Source organism: Galeopterus variegatus, unplaced genomic scaffold (assembly GCF_000696425.1).
Source record: "Galeopterus variegatus unplaced genomic scaffold, G_variegatus-3.0.2 Scaffold91, whole genome shotgun sequence".
Lineage (NCBI taxonomy): Eukaryota > Metazoa > Chordata > Mammalia > Dermoptera > Cynocephalidae > Galeopterus > Galeopterus variegatus.
This window is the reverse complement of record NW_007726202.1, coordinates 292,314-307,765: the sequence shown is the minus strand read 5'-3', so window position 1 is coordinate 307,765 and position 15,452 is coordinate 292,314. Positions and strand designations below refer to the sequence as shown.

General features: G+C 40.9%; 1 protein-coding gene across 1 annotated transcript in view; it reads right to left on the bottom strand.

Annotated features, from left to right (window-relative positions):
- The window catches only part of MYZAP (myocardial zonula adherens protein), a gene marked incomplete at its 5' end in the record, with an annotated part of 88,931 nt that overhangs the window by 27,237 nt on the left and 46,242 nt on the right, over positions 1–15,452 (bottom strand). The gene's annotated exons all lie outside the window — the stretch shown is intronic.

The following is a 15,452-nucleotide window of genomic DNA, read 5'->3' as shown; positions in this document are numbered from 1 at the left end:
AAAGCAAGAGATGCGGTTTAAGAACACCCTAGTGAACAGCTCATAGAAAGAGTCCGAGTGGATCCTGCTGATCGTTGTCTCCTAGATTTTAGCTTTAAAAATAAATCAATAAAAGGCATCATCTGGGCAGAGTGTTGTAGGGAGAAGATCTCCAGGAGTTCTAAAAAAGCAGACAGCTGATGCAACACTGACAAGGTGCCTCATTCTGGGGAGAAGAAACGGGCCATGGGAAGGATTTGGGGGTGCTGAAGCTTCTGACAATGAGGCTGGTGGTTTTCAGCAAATGATGCTTCATGAAGCAATTGTGCCATTATGCTAAATGAATGCTGTTCATGCACATTTGCTGTCATGCTTGAGCATTTCTTACAGGAGCATATTGCCCAGTATATTCTGTGACCAAGGTTGACTTGTTTAGATTAGAGAAAAAAGGATAAGGCTGGCAACGTCAGCACATGGTTGGCCCTGTGCACCCTACAAGGGGTGCCAACTTTGAATCCCAATTTAGTCTCCCCTGTGGTCTGTCCTGAGCACATCCCATGCTTGTTCCCAAGTGAGGCACCCAGTTTCTAAAATAAGCAGACTCACATGCTTCTGAGTTTGACAGCATTCTAGCAATTTTTAACTGTCAAGTCTTTGGTTCTTTTCTACAATCTCTAAATTATGCATCCATACGCAAAATGGTGTTATCTCTGACTACCAACTTCAAATAGCCTTGCAGTACCTACCACATAATAAGCACTTAAAAGTTAGCTACTATTACGTCATTACTGGTATTTTCTCCTTCCCTTTCTGAGCTTCCTGAGAGTAAAGACAGTCAACTTTATATTCCAAGATTACAAATGAATGAATGAACGAATCTATCTGTCCATCCCTAAACAATCCATCCCTTAGGCTTCAGGGGCAAAATGGTCTGAACATACTCTTGGAGGCCCAGGTGATACAAGATGGCCTTTCTAAACACATGTCCCCAAAGTATCCCCCAAATGGGGGATACTCCAAAATCCAGGGCACCATGCAGCTGGTATGCAAGTGAAATCCATTAGGCACCACTGCTCTCACTTTTAGATGCACTTAAGTTTGCAACTTTGACTTCAACGAGTTTATTTACCCTTCACGAAGCTGCATTTAGGTTTAGCTGTCACCAGGTGGTGGTAAATGACCCAAGCTACCAGGCTCAAATCAGGGCATTAAGAACTAAGAAATTCATCTCCAGACTCACCTATATGATTTATACACAAACATAATCTTGTTGCAACAGCTAAATTTAAATATCAAATAGAAGTCCAACAGTAGATCCCCTTTACAGAACAAGGGGAAAAAAACACATCTAGGTAAAATCTGGAACCTTTTAACTGTTGTTAATACATTATTTTTTTCTAATTTTTGTCTTGATTAGGTTGTTTCTATGTGACTCAAACTGAATATATGTCTTGCAGCCCAATCGATCATGCAGGATGTTATGTCTCTACAACTGTATGCCAGTTTGACCTTTAAGGAGGGATGAGGGAATAAAAGTTCTAAGCTTCTTAAAACTGATAATAGCTTTTCTTCACAAGAGCCACAATAAGCCCTATATTTAAGCCACTCCATCCTCTTGACACTCAGTGAACATACTACGGTCCTGCCTCCAGGCCTTTGCACAAGCTGGTGCCTCTACTAGGAATGCCTTGCGACCCTCCACCCCCTTCTCCATCAGGAAAATTCTTGCTGTCACAATCTACTTGAAGTAACCTCCCAGGCCAGTATTTCCCAAGTCCTGTCGTCTGGTTTTGTGTCTCCCTCGTCTGTGATACCTCAGCCCTTTGAACAAACCCATTAGGACACATCACTGTTATTATCATCCTTTGTTTATATCTTTCCCTTGCACTAGACCCCAAATCCACAGGGCACAAATGTTTAGTGTATCGATTTCCTTAGATAAAAGATCCCTTCTCTTAAGAGGTGAAATCACCCTTATCAATCCACACATTTTTATAAACTACTTTGGAAACAGACTGCTACAGTGAAAGAATTCCTCTCACTTTGTTTCAAAAAGAGCTTGTATGTCAACCAGACCAAAATGAAATTGTACAAAACTTCAGCAAGGTTCTGTTATGGATTCAGTGAAATCCTGGAAATGGTGAGGCTTCTCAGCTTCCTGAAATTTTTTTCCATTAGTAACATGTGGGACACAGGCCATTTCATGTTAGATGTCAGAAAATGATACAGCCTTAGAGTTAGAATTATGTGAATAGTACCCAACTGTTCAGGACTCACAAAACATAACTCAATATTGAACTCGGGGACTGTGAGAGAAATCGATGAAGAAATACAGCAGCAAGTTAGATTTAAATACTAGACAGTACTTGATATGAGTTGTTAAGAAATTATGCTTTGAGGTGTTTTCTTTTACTAGCTCGCAAATGATAGCATACCTGAAAAATGCTACCATAAAATAGGAAACCTGCCAAAACTGAGCACGTGAAGGGGCACATCAGCTTTATTTTACAGTGGGAGTGTCACGCACACAAGCAACTGTACTCCCCTCATGGACACAAGAAGGTACATTTGAACTGATGGCTGCACTTAGGAGTTTCACGCTGAGAAAAAGACAAACCAGCCATGACAGTGACAGAGAGTGTCACACGCAAGTGTGGTCAATCTCTCACAAATGAGATGCTGATCGAAAGGGGGGAATTGTTAAAATAGTTAATTGGGAGGCCATTAGGCTGAGATGGCTCCAGGGCCTTGAGTTCCTATCTAAGCAAATGAAAACCCAGCTGAGAGGGAATGGTCATAGCCAAGGACACTGAAGCTTCACCAATCAACACTGCCAACTAACCTCAAATTGCGGACTATCTACTTTGACCAAACATTTTCTCTGTCTTACCTCTGAGAACACCTTATAAAAGTTTTCGCCTTGTGCTCGCTAGGTGAAGCCCTAAACTGCTCACTGTTCGGTGCTGCTGGATTCACGAATCCCTGCTTGCTCAAATAAACTTTAAAACTTCAAAAACAAAAACAGAAAACAAAACAAACAACCAAAAAAACACTGATGGTCACATTTAGTCAAAATGTTTAAAATCTTGGGCCGGCCCGGTGGCGCACTCGGTAGAGTGTGGCGCTTGGGAGCGCGCTGGCGCTCCCGCCGAGGGTTCAGATCCCATATAGAGACCAGTCCGCTCACTGGCTGAGCACGGTGCGAGCGCGACACCGAGGGTTGCAATCCCGTTGCCGGTCGCGGTACGGGCGTGACACTGAGGGTTGCGATCCCGTTACCAGTCACGAAAAAAGACAAAAAGGAAAAAAAATGTTTAAAATCTTGTAAGGGAAAGGGAATTTGATTTTTTTAAATCCAGACTAAGTTTATGACATTATTGTCTATTTTCTTTGGAATGTGTTTAATTTTGTTTTCATTTGAATTTTAGGAATAACGAGTTTAAGGAATAACAGGCTCATTTATTCAGAATCGGGGGTGGGGCAGGGGGCCGTGTATATATATGTGTGCACGTGTTGCAAAACTCAACCACATGTTAATAAATAAACTAAAGCTCCCCAAACTCTGTCACCAATACCCCCTTTTGTTACTCCTTCCCATGGATCTTCATTTAAGAAGACTTTCTATTTTAAAGTGAATTTATGAAGAAATTCATTTTCCTATTGAAAAAATTATCAGATGTACAACTGCCAATCAATGCTGCTAATCAAAATGAGATTATCAGGGTTATAAATTCTAGGTCAAAATAAAGCCATATGATACTTTATTGTGAGTTTTTATACCCTTTTCAGGGGAAATTTATGCTATTATCTGAAAATTTGAAAATTTCACAAGGAAGATCCCCATTACTGTTTTCAAAACCCCTAGAGAGACAGTAAATCAGTGAACTGACTGGGGCAGGGATGGAATTTTCTAGAGCTTACTCAGGCTTCAGCCACCTTCTCCCTTCACTTCCTGTCTCTTGTCGTGACAGGACCATTTTCAACCCAACCTCTTGATCCCTCTGTGATCTGATAAATAGCTGTCTCCACATCCCTCAACCAGATAGGTATCACGTTTGATCCCCATATGCCCCACTGTGAGAATAATTGACATTTTACACTTCCTCCTACGAGGTTTTTCATTTTTGCTACAGCTTCCCTTAATTCTATTTTGGAAGTCTTGTAACACTAATTTCATACTTATTGTATGTTTTAAGTGCATTCTCCTTGATAAAAGCCACCACAAAATGCAAGAATAAAAAGAATAAAGCTTAGCCTCTTTTTTTATTAAAAAAAGAATAATGCATAGAGAAATATGACAAGATCAGAATCTGCCCTGCACTAATGCAGCATGAAAGAACAGTTTAATAAGGACAAGGAAATGGTGCATTATCTCATTTGGAGGGGAGTGAAGGGAATGAATTAAAGGCCACAACAAAACGAAACTGAAAAATTGCTAAATGAAGCTCTGAGTGGGGAAAATGAAAAATCAATGAAGGAACGGAGGGAAAAAGGTACATTTGTCATCTTCATGATGCTTGACTGGGTTTGTGGAAATTCATTTTCAATTAATGTGTCCTGTGGCATTCGGCCAGGCTATGAACATGGCACATATTTTAATCAATTTTTTTCTATTAAGTTTGAAGTAATATATAATAATAGACCTATCCCATTCAAAAGGATCAGTGAAACTGGCTTCTGAGGTAAAATAATCTAATTTGGTTTGATTTCCTTCTTATATTAAATAATCCAACTTCTCTTTAAGGAGAGTTAGAGCACTCTGATTCTCCTGGGTGCCTAAAAACGACTTGGCTACGTAAAGCTCAGGTAAGGATGAATATACTGGCTTCCCAATCTGAGCACATTCACTGGGAAGGAAGAAAGTGGGTGTTCTAGGTACCACGGCCTATGCTGGGGGACCTTGTGATTCTCAGAAACAACCCTCAGTGGCTATCCCCACTTGACAAGAGATGGAGGTTCCAAGACTTTCATCTCAACTGTCACCTGGATGCTGGCAAGGCTGAGATCTAAACCCAAGTAAGTCTCTGATGCCAAGGCCCAGGCTCCTTTATCCACACCACACTGCTGTTCAGAGGTTTGCTTGCTTCCATCCTCCCTGGATAACAATGGTGTTATCCATTATCTTTCGCTGCAATGCTGCCCCAGAAATTAGGCAAGGCTGGGAGGAAGGCTGACACGTGATATCTTCTTTTCCAAAGGATCTGCTGGGGCCTAAAGATCTAGAGCCCCAGCAGATACTCTGGAAAAAGGTTAAAGATCCTAAATCTTTAGGCGGTTTGTTTTTCCTCTGTGATTTTAGAGGAGGCAGGTGGAATGGAGAAGTGGGGAGGATACTTATTCATCCTCATGCTTTCCTTGATGGATGCAGTTTCTGAGCAAAACACCATATCCTGAGCAGAAACACCCAGGCAGAGAAGTGCCTCAGAATAATGTAATAAACATATGTGGAGGCACCTAGCTCCATACTGGCACAAAGTTGGTGCTAAAAAATAGTATTTTAAAAAAATGTTCCTAAAGTTCAAGTGCCCCAGAAAATGAACACCCTCTAGAACTAGCCAGAGCCTTTCTGCCCCCTCCCTGCACCCTCTGCCAGAGGCATTGCTCTGCGGCTCGGATCTGATCAGGCTATGGGGAGCCACTGAGGAATTATGGGCAGGGTAATAAAGGACATTTTTCTTGGCTTAATATTGATAACTCACCACTATTGGTGAGTTATCAATACTACATTGGGGCCGGCCCAGTGGCGCACTGGAGAGTGCGCCACTTGGGAGCGCAGCGGCGCTCCCGCCGAGGGTTCGGATCCCATGTGGAGACCGGTTCCCGCTCACTGGCTGAGTATGGTGCGGGCGCAGCACCGAGGGTTGCGATCCCATTGCCGGTCCCCAGTATGGGCGCGACACCGAGGGTTGCGATCCCGTTACCGGTCAGTAAAAAAGACAAAAAGGAAAAAAAAATACTACATTGATTTCCAACCTACATTTCCAACCTCTTTATTCTTCACTCCCTCCTACGATCCAGTCAAACCAGATAAATACTCCCTGAACTCACCCTATACTTTCTGGTCACCATGTTTTTGTTTTTATTTATTCTATACCTTGTCTGGCATGTCCTTTTCCACCCATTCAATACCTGTCTAGAAAAATCCAACCCATCCTGCAATACCCAGTCAAACATGAACTCCTCCTTAAAGACTCTCCACCCACACCAGAATTAGTTCTTATTTACAGGCACTGTGCTAAGCACTTAGCATGCATTATATCAGCTAATCCCTACAAAGACCTGCAGAGGAGGTACTATTACAAACATCCCCACGTAACTGATAAGGAAACAGTCTTGGAAAGGATAAGTAATTTGCTCAAAATACAAAGCCAGATTTCATTTACTCAAAGCCTATTAACTTCACCACTGTGTTCTCCAGATTCCATGTTCCTAGCACACAGAGCTCATAACCATGCTCATCACTTGGCACATTGTGCCTCAGTCCTCATAAGTTTAAATGTCAGCCAGAAAGTCCTTTGAGAGCAGAAACTCATGTTTACTTTTGCACTCGGTTCATAAAAGGCACTTCTTAAATCTTTACTGACTCTCCCGTCAAAGAAAAGCTCCCCATAAGTTGTAGCCGGCTCCTCCCTGTCCCCATTCCTACTCCTAAGTCCAAGGAGTGGGTTTCCTGCAGACTTCAGCAGAGAGATAGGAGAAGAGGAAAATTCAAAGAGAATGGCACAGGGGAAACAACTCAAGCTTGACAAAGGTGACACGAAGAAAATCAGTAGGGCAATGTTGTCAGAAAAATAAGCTTTTCACAAGCAAAAACAAAAACAAAACAAACAAAAAAGGAACCCTATTCATACCATACACATGAAAAATAAATTCCACATGGCTTATGCTTTATTTGTCCAACAAATTATTTATTGAGCACCTACTATATGCCAGTGACTGCTCCAGGTGTTAGAGATACAACCATCAGCAAAACAGACAAAAGCCCCTGCCCTCATGGGGCTTACATTCTAGTGACGGAAAACAGACAACAAACTAAATAAGTAAGTGTACAGACAATGATAAGTGATATGGAGAAAAACAGGAAGGAAAGGGTGGAAGCTTCGTGTGCTCAGGTTGTATTTAAAGACCTAAAGATGAAAAACAAAACTTTAAAACTATAACAGAAGATATCTTTATGACAAACAAGACACACAATACCAACAGAAAAAGACTGATAACTTTAACTCCACCAAAATTAAAAACTTGTGTATTATAAAAGACAGACACAAGCAAACAAACGAAAACCATTTACTAGGCGAAGATAATGGCATCCAAATATTTTTTGATAAATGATTAATATTGATAATATGCAGAGTTCCTATAAATCAGCAGGGAAAAGGATAAACAACCTCATATGAAAATGAACAAAAGACATGAACGACCAATTTATAAACAAGGAAGCCTGAACAGTCAATAAGCTTATACAAGTTACTCAACCTCACAACTTATAGTGAGTAGTAAACAGGCTGATGCAAATTAAAATTAAAATAATGAGATGCTATTTCATATCTGGCCAAAATTATAGTCCACGCAGTGCCAAGTGGTGGTGAGCATTTGGAAAAACTCTGCTCTCTCCTACGTGACTGGTGGAAGTGGATGCACACTTCAGACAGCAATCGGGCAACAGCTAGTAAAGCAGAAACTATGTCAACCTCACGTTCTATCAGCTCCTCCTCTAAGTGCATTTCCTAGTTAGAGAAGCATGGAGACAAGTTTAGCACTTTTTGAGAAAGAATAAAAATTTTAAAACAAACTAAATATCTACCAACAGGATAAATTACAATACATTCATATAAAAGTATATGAGCCATTGAAATGAATAATTTAGATCTATATGTAATAACATCAAAAATAAAACTGAGGAGTAAGTTGCAAAATATGTACAATAAAATTTATTTACATTTCATAGAAATATGTTTAATATCCTTTAATTCCACTTTTCCACAAACTTTTTGGAGTACCCTTGTAAGGCCTACCAGGCCTCCAGGTACTGTCCATAGCCCAAAAGAGAGAAGACACTCCAAGGACAGAGAACAGCTCAGCGTGGGAGGGAGACTCACCTGGGTGATCCACTTTCTCTAAAGATCACTGCATTCCCTCAATTCATATATTTCATCTTCTGAAACTGGGAATGAATCTATTCTACTAGAACAAATGCCCACCAGAAACTTAGAAAAATATCAGAGCGATAAAGGTATCCCCAGAAACAATGGAGGAAACTACACTAGTAGGGTAGATGTTACTATGGTAACATCTAGATGAGCGATACTCAAATTTGATTCCACCTCCCTAGTTGAACTCTGAATACCCAGCAAAGTATCTGGAGATCTGCATCTAAACAGAGCACCATGCACATGTTAATACATGAATAATATGAAAAATCATTCATCTGCTTCCTTTCCCATCCTCTCTGCTTGCTTAAGCTGGAAAGCATCTAAATGAAAGACCAAAGGCATATATCAACAAGAAAGCATCTACATACCCGCTTTGCCATGGAGAATTGGTAGGAGTGGAGAACTAGCCACGTGCAAGGGCCACTGATCCTCTTGGTGAACTTACTCCACTAGCCCAGTCTACTAGCTTATGTAGGCTAATACCACCCACCAGCTGCTACTGCTGCTACCACTGCTAGTTCTCAGCATCACTAAGTTTTGATGAAATACCAGCACGTGTGGCCGTCTCAAGGAAGACCTCTATAAAACAAAGCATGCATAAAGTATATTTCATTTCAATATATTTCAGCCAAATATACTCGTATTTCTCTTTTCATCAGATATACTTTTTTTTTATGAAGTTGGTTGAACCGCCTATTCAAGCAAAATGCCCATGAAGAAAACCAAACTTTTCTTAAACAAACAAGAAGAGTCCTAAGTGATCAGTGTTGCCAATTTCCACTCAGAAAGGACACCCTCAGGGCCACCTCCCATGTACAAATACAATCTAATTACATGGGCACTTGCTGCTTCTGTATTTTTGGGGGTGTTATCTGCCGGGGAGTACTTCCTTCCCAGAGCATCGAAGTTCTACAAGCTCTCTTCCCATCTCCTTAGCAGATGTCCTTGGCAGCTTCTCCATAAAGAAAGATTTATTTTCCAAGATCTTAGGCCAGCCTCCACCTGGCACTTTCTGAATTATTAGTTAGTAGTCTCTTTCATTGCAGTTCCTTCTTTGATGCCTAGGAACCCAAGTTTCTAAAAATACTCTGTGGATCGTTGAGTTCTCTTGACTCTGCAGTCTGAGGCTGTACAAGTCGAGGTTACAGTACGTGGGCATTTTCGCAAACGAGAGCCCTCAAAGGTCAAATATTCCTTTCCATAGCATGTCCTTCCTGTTTTGTTCATCGGCTCATCATAGTTAAATACCACCTCTTCCCAGCAGAGCATACAAGTATTCTTCAAATCACGAACAACAAAAGGAATCACTTCCAACCCAGAGCGGGCTACCATTTTATCATCTTCCAAAGAGCCGGAGACTAAATTTGGAGAAGAGCTCGTGCGACATGATCTGGAGACAGTTCAATGGAGCAGATTAGGGTTGTGGACTCAGCGCTACCTACGGCTCCTTTCCCCTACCCCCATTCGGCTAATTATCAGTAAGGGGAAGTAGTCGGAATCCTCTAAACACAGGGCATTTGGCAAAAGTGTACTTTTGTGTTGCACACATTTCAGCACACCACACTATAGTTTTAAAACAAATTCTGTGCCAGCAAGTGGCTAAACCATTTAAAATGAAAGATTCTTGGGATGGAGAGAAGTTAATTTTTTTTAATTGCTTTGTGTATAAATATTCTATTAAAGAGACTGATAGCTAAGCTAGAAAGCAGGACAGAGCACAGAAGAGAGAAGTTTATCCAAAGATCCAATGTGGCCCACAAGACTCCCAAAGGGAAGAAAAGTAGCACTGTGTATTGGTCAAAAAAACCAATCCAGCTACATTTCCTTTTAATTCACTTTACTTTAGGTAAGCACAGCAGGAACCCATTCATCAGTAGTAGCAATAATAATAGCAGTTAGTATTTATTGGGAATCTCCTATGTTCCAATTAACATGCTAAGTGTTTTATGTACATCATCTCATTTAACTCTTACAAAAAACCCTCCCAGGTAGATACTGTTATTAATCCCATTTTATAGACAAGGAAACTAATAACTTTTCAAAGGTCTCACAACTAGTAAATGCAGGTCTGTCTGTTCTCAAGTCCATGCTCACTGTTATTTTCAAGGCTGCCTTTCATTGTATGCCCATAAAAGTCTCTAACTGCAGGGGGTGCATGCAGATTCAGGGCCTGGAAAGGTAAAATAATTGGGCCTTGAAAGAAGAGCAGGGAAGTCCTGTTTTGCCCAGTGGCTAAAGAGCCAGAAACTCAAAGCCTCAGCTCTCTGAAGAGTTACCTACTCTTTCTGAACCAGTTTGTTTCTCCAAGGAACTGTTGCATTATGATGGTGGCATACTCTTTAAAAATCTAAGAAATAATGATTAAATATTCCCAAAACCATTTCTTCAGAATTGCAGAAATGTTCTGCTTTGTCTTTCACTTGAGAAGTGGTCGTTGTTTAATTCTGTACTATTATTTCACCAAGGTACTTTGTTCTCTTTCTAAAGAGTACAGTGAGGACAAGTGCAAGGTCTTCTGTATAGACAGAAGTGGATAATTTAAACCAGGGGAAAGGCAGACATGCACAGTGGGAAGAGGAACCATGAGAACCACTTCTAGTCACTTTGTTGGTAGTAGGTTCCCAGCTTCTAAAGACATTAGTAGAGTGGACTCTGTCTCTTTACGTCTCTATTATCTGTTAAATAAGTGGACCTCATTCTGCCTCAGTAACACCTTCCCTCTAGATGGATCTGGATAGCCTCTGGGAAGTTTTTATTATCTGGATACCACCAGGCCAGTACACCTATTAAGAGTGAGCTGTCTCAGAATCCTCCCAGAACCAGGGGTTGGCAAGAAGTCAGCGTCCCTTGATAGGAGCCAGACAGTCACAGACTTGGACCATCTTTCTCATTTCAGTGCTCCTAGTCTCTAGGGACTGGTCTCCCTGGCTTTCTTCTGCTGAGCCCTTCCTACTCTGAGTTCACTCCCCGTCTTCTACCTCAGGTATAGGAGCTTCTGAAGGAAGCTGGCTGAATACATTAACAACACAAAACCCAGCTAGAAGAGTCAGGCCACTGCTCTGACTGAGAATACAGGGCATCAGTTCTCAATCCTGGCTCACACTGGAATCATTTGTGAAGTTAAAAAACAAACCAACCAACCCAGTAACCTGTCTGTCTCTCACCCCCATCTGCCAGGTTCAAGCGTGTTTTTAAAGCTCCCCAGGTGATTCTAATGTGCAGCCTGGGTGGAGAAGCACTAATGAGAAAATCAATTCCTTGCACCTTTGCACTTATTAAACACCTAAATTATATCAAGGGCGGGGGTAGAGTACAATTGCTTTCTGCAAAAAAAAAATCTAAAGAAATAATGCCTCCTCTGCAACTGAAAAGAAACTCCCTTCAGACACTTTTGTTGGAAAGAACATTTCCCATATCGCAAACAGCAATGGGAAATCAGAAGAAAGGCATGATAAAATGAAAGGATGCCTAATGGTTGAAATAGAAAGCAGTAAAGGAACGCTTATTACTGTTTGTCCAATTGAATAATCATTACCCATTGGCAAAAATGTGAACCTACCCTTTTGGAGGGCAAATAAAAATTTGTTTTTTCCTCTAGATCCTTTTCCCCTTGGCAGGAAAGCTGCTTAGGTTGGCAGCAGACTGGGCCTTGGTGGGAGCAGGTAAAGAGGCGTGTATAGCCCTGCTGACTGAAGGAATCACACTAGTGTGTGAGCAGAGGCTCGCTGCTCTGGTCTCAGGATCCTCCCTAGCCTTTTACTCCTCCCCACTCTCCTAGTGCTTTTCCGGGCAATCTAAAAAAAAAAACAGCCTGACTGGACACCAAGAACCAAATCCCAGCAAGGCTTTTCAACAGAGGAATGAAGCCCAAGGGCAAGGATCACCCTGAAACTCTGGTAACACCAGAGGGTAAGATGCATGAGGGAAGGGCCCACATTTGCGTGGCTCCTCGCAGAGCAGGTGCTGGTGGACATCTGGTGAATGGATGAATAAATGAATTTCCTCTCGAGTGCTATTTTTTTCAGATTCTTGGCATTTCTGTACATTTTCTGACAAAACCTTAAAAATCTAAAAGTGGTACATGTAGGGCATTTTTTGTTTTGTTAGTTATTTTTGTCAGAGCCAGAACCAGCTGCAAGAACTAGTGATGGGAGGAAAATATCCAATCCCTGGCGTCCATGACAAAGGGAGACTTTATTTAGTAGAAAGACCTAGTTTAGTGGAGGTATTTGGTCCTACACTTCATAGAAGACACTCTGTGTTGTCTTTTTTCAATGAACTTGACCCCGTAAAATACATTATAATCCCTCACTTCAAAAGGGCCCATGCTCCCTGCTCCCATGAGCCCTTCTCACATAGTGCTAGTCCTTACTCTCTCACACTAGGGAAATCAAGTCATTCTTGAGTTAAGGACTGCAAAACCTGGACCAGTTCCTTTTTGTTCAGTTCATTATGATGATGATGATGAAGAAACACTATTCTACTGAGGTGGTAAGAAATATACTGCTTAACATTTAAGGATTCTGAAAGCCTCAGTAGTAATAGTAGGACATTTTGAGCTGAAAAAAGAAGCCCATCATTTTAATAAATCAGGTTTCTTCACATACATTATGACCAAAATGACACCAGCAACGGGTGGATCCTAAATTCCCATCCCTGGTGAAGGTGAGGTTATGATGCAGACGCGCTTTCTAACTTCCTGTGCAGGAAGGAAAACCGCCCCTAACACCTGCTACACCTAAAGGTTGACTCTATCTAGGTCAAATTTGCCTCCACATCTGGGTAGCCTGAGTCCACAGATAAAAATACACTTCTTTTCTAAAGTCAGAGTTAAGATTCTGCAAGTGATCAAATCAGTAGACTGGATTTTTCAAAATATGGTCCAAGAGATCTGAAGTGATTTAGTTATGACTTTGCTGATTTTGCTCAAAATAATGATAGTGCAAAGTAATGATAATGCTGGGATCATAATAACAGGCACAGCATAGTAAACAATACAGAACTCTTTATATAAGGAACATTTACCAAAGTGACCGGATTTCCTCCACATAGTCTTTCAGATCACAGAACATAGGCTTTTGGAGGAACCCTAGAGTTTCTATCTCAGTTTCTTACTTCATAAGGAATGTGTCCGTGATGAAGGGCTAAATACCTTCTCAGGACAGCTAGTATTAGAGAAGTTTTCTCAGCTTTGAATGGAGAGCTGAAATGTGCCTCTTTGAAAGTGCCACCCAGTGGTTCTAGCCTGGCCCTGCATCGTGATACAAGACCAAAATACACTCCCTCTTCTACAGGATCGCTTTCTGAGATGTAAATCCAGCTTTCACGTTTCCCCCGGGCCATGTCTTCCCCAATTCCTTCAGCCTTTCCCTGAATTACTTGCGTTTTCAACTCCTTTCCAATCTGGCCCTGTCCTTCTGAATGTGCTCACTCGTCACTGTCCCTTTTCCACGTTTCTAACTGTAAAATGTGTATATATATACATATATATAGTCACATAAATGGCTACAATAATTGAGATTTTAAACCATCCTGTTGTTGTATAATTTCATATGGTAACTGGACAAACATAATAATTTTTACTATCTGATTTAGATAGTTTAAATGCAGAATAAAAAGTCTTTTTTTTTTTTTTGCCTCCTTTCTCTGTTGAAACCCAGCTGGCCCCTAGGTGGTGCTAACTGTGATGGGCCCTCCTAAGATTTAGCCTGTGATTTCATACCAATGACTGGGCCTCCCAGACCACATCATCAGAACTCAGGCTTATTTGGGAGATGTGAAATTACAGGCAGAAAAGCAAGGCATGGACAGTGACCTTACATGCTTCACTATTTATATACAGAGTATGTATACATTTATATATATTTAATATATATTAAATTTATATTTACTGTGTGTGTATATTCCCCCACTCCCTTCAAATTGGTACATTTGTATATTCCAGAAGTAAGTCAGAAAACAGAGAATTCTAAACTACTTTGAAAATGCCTTTAAAAAGTATCTCTGATGCTGGTACCAGTCTTAAACCCTCACAGATAAGGATTTAACTAAATCAGAAGACAGACAGTAGGAGGTTTTGTTCAACGGTTCTCTAATATTAGGTATGAGAACAACACAGACACCCCCCTGTGGCGAGGTGGGAGAAATGTAGTGCCCCACGGTTAAGGAGTCACATAGGGAAAAATAAGGGATCGCCCTCACCTCAGACTTCATGTGTTTGAAATTCAGAAGCAGAAAAACTGTGCTCTGACAGCCAAGGTTCACCAAGATGCTAATTATAACAAAGCAATGCTCTCCCTTGGGAAACACTCCTGACATCTCGCTAGTGCTGATGGGCAGGAGCTCCTAAGGGAGAGACCCCTGCCCATCACCCTTGCTGGCGGTGTCCCTGCCTCGTTTCCTCTTCTGAGCCTCTGCTCCCCAGGAACTTGTGTGCGAGCTCATGTAAGACATACATGATTCAACACAGTATGACTGGACTTCTCTATTGGGGACAAGATTTTATCTAATGTACATGTTTACACTATACCCAATCAAAAGAGGTGTCCCCCCATCTTCACAATTCCCTGACCTTAACCCCACCACACTGATACCCCCAACATTTCATGGATTAATAAAATAGATATATTTTCCATCTTCTATTGTCTGTCACGTGTATGAATTCTTTATTAGAAGTAGATATACTTTTAATTTTAATAATTCACTAATAAAACACATAACTTTTTAGAGTAGTGTTTAATGTAAGGAAAAGTTTTTTTCAGTTTTCCACTGCCAACCAAATGTATTAATTAAATTGAAACCTTTTTCTTTGCAAGTCAGGGAATCAGACCCAAGGGAATTCTTATAACCTCATTAGTACTAATCTTTCCTTTTCTATCAGATTTTTCCATCAGATTTTCTAATTAAGCAAGAGAAAACTACAATAATATGTGATTAGCTTTATGAAAAACAGACTTTTCTTCTACTGACAACAAGACAGATTACACTGACACAAGTTAAAAAAATTTTTTTTCCTCTTAGAGAAATATAAATGCTCAACTTACCTGTTTTTTTCATTTAGAAAAAGAATAGTAAACTATGCCTACTATAGTAAATATATTAACTTGGTTTCATGTTACATAGATAGTTAGAAGAGAAAGGATGGTGGAAAAGAGGAAGGATGAAGAAGAATCAGGGGAGAGAAAAGAGACTGGAGGAGGAGGGAGAAAAGAGAGAGGAACAGGCCTGGTAAGGGAATTACGGAAAGACACACCCGGAAACGGAAACGGAGGGCAAGAGCAGCAGCCAGGAGAGGGAGGCGGGCAGTTGTGGGGCAGTGCC